Source organism: Symphalangus syndactylus, chromosome 18 (genome assembly GCF_028878055.3).
Source record: "Symphalangus syndactylus isolate Jambi chromosome 18, NHGRI_mSymSyn1-v2.1_pri, whole genome shotgun sequence".
Taxonomy (NCBI): Eukaryota; Metazoa; Chordata; class Mammalia; order Primates; family Hylobatidae; genus Symphalangus; species Symphalangus syndactylus.
The window spans coordinates 60,211,274-60,213,262 of record NC_072440.2 but is presented as its reverse complement, the minus strand read 5'-3'; the positions used below and the strand labels follow the sequence as shown (position 1 = coordinate 60,213,262).

The following is a 1,989-nucleotide window of genomic DNA, read 5'->3' as shown; positions in this document are numbered from 1 at the left end:
AAGAGGAAACACATGCACTTATGTGTATGCACACACACACACAGATGTGTACACATACATGAGGATACACATCCATACACATGTACACGCAGACACTGACACACAGGGTAAGTCCCATCCTAAAACACCCAAGAAGCAATCAATGAAAAAAAATCACTTTGCAGAAAAGTCCATGTAAGTGCATGATGCCCACACATGCACATTCACGCATATACAAATACACACACAGGAATGCATAGAAACACACAGGCTCACACACATCTGCACACAATTACACGCAAAGATGCACACGTGCACATGTGCATGCACATAAACACACAGACATGCACACATGATGCCGTCCTTTATTATTGCCTCAGAACAGTGAACCTGAAAGACTTTTTTCACTGTTTTGGATTGGTGAAACTCCACATAATTTTGGGATCGTGACTTTTTTTTTTTTTTTTGAGACAGTTTCACTCTTGTTTCCCAGGCTGGAGTGCAATGGCGCGGTCTCGGCTCACTGCAACTTCTGCCTCCCGGGTTCAAGCAATTCTCCTGCCTCAGCCTCCTGAGTAGCTGGGATTGTAGGTGCACACCACCACGACTGACTAATTTTTTGTATTTTTAGTAGAGACGGGGTTTCACCATGTTGACCAGACTGGTCTTGAACTCCTGACCTCTGGTGATCCTCCCACCTTGGCCTCCCAAAGTGTTAGGATTACAGGCGTGAGCCACTGCTCCTGGCCTGGGATCATGACTATTAGGAGGGGATGATGATACTGTAACTGCCACCATTCTGAGGGGGGCCTCATATGTTCAAGATCTTGTGCCTGGCATTTGACACTCCACTTACCACCCTCTATATCTTTTTCTTTCCCCCCCTTCCTTCTTTTTCCTTTCTCTACCTTTTTCTTTTTCCCTCTTTCACGAGCAGTTCCATGAGCACTTTCTCACTGTAAAACATCAACATTATACTGACAAAACAAACTTTCCTCCTGTATATTTCCTGCCTTCGTAACCACTCAATTTCTGAGCAATAATGGCTGTGATCAATTTCAAGTGGAACCTGCATCCCCCAATTTGACATGCAGTTCTATAGTACATACAGAAAAGCCCTGAATGTCCACAGACAGGATGAAGGTTAAGCACACTCTGAAATACCGTACAATAGCTGAAAATAACCAAAGCAAATTTTTCGAATAATATTAGTCAGCATCTACCAAGCCCTAAATAGGAGTTGGTGCACTCCCTGCATTCCATCATTTAATCCTTTCAGGTACACCTGCACACGATTAATATTCCCATTTAACAGATGTGAACACCGAGGAAATGTGGGATTAGGATGTTAGGACATTTGTTGTGCTCATAAACTATAATTGGAATGATACAGAGATGATTAGCATGGTCCCTGTGCAAGGATGACATGCAAATTTGTGAAGGACGTTAGGACATTTGTCCAACCAGCATGATGCAGACCTGAGACTTAAACCACATCATCTGTCTCTAAAGCCTGCATTCTTCTTCTTCTTCTTCTTCCTTTTTTTTTTTTGAGACGGATTCTCGCTCTGTCATCCAGGCTGGAGTGCAGTGGCGTGATCTCGGCTCACTGCAACCTCTGCCTCCTGAGTTCAAGCAATTCTCCTGCATCAGCCTCCTGAGTAGCTGGGATTACAGGCACCCGCCACCATGCCCAGCTAATTTTTGTGTTGTTAGTAGAAACAGGGTTTCACCACGTTAGCCAGGATGGTCTTGAACTCCTGACCTCTTGGTCTGCCCACTTTGGCCTCCCAAAGTGCTGGGATTACAGGCATGAGCCACTGCACCTGGCCTTAAAGCCTGCATTCTTAAGACCCATACTAAGATAACCAAGAAGCAGTAAGTGAAAAAAGAAATCCATTTGCAGAAGAGGGTGCATGATATGATCCCATTTATATAAAAACTGAACGCATATATGTGGGTGCACACATGAATGTATGGCTTTCTATAACTCTTGCAACACCCCAGTAC

General features: G+C 44.1%; 1 non-coding gene across 1 annotated transcript; it reads left to right on the top strand.

Moving 5' to 3' along the window:
- The first annotated feature begins 1,330 nt into the window (after positions 1-1,330).
- Positions 1,331-1,438, top strand: LOC129468669 (U6 spliceosomal RNA). The gene has a single exon (XR_008652753.2). It is a non-coding gene; the product is annotated as a U6 spliceosomal RNA (small nuclear RNA).
- The last annotated feature ends 551 nt before the right edge of the window (positions 1,439-1,989 follow it).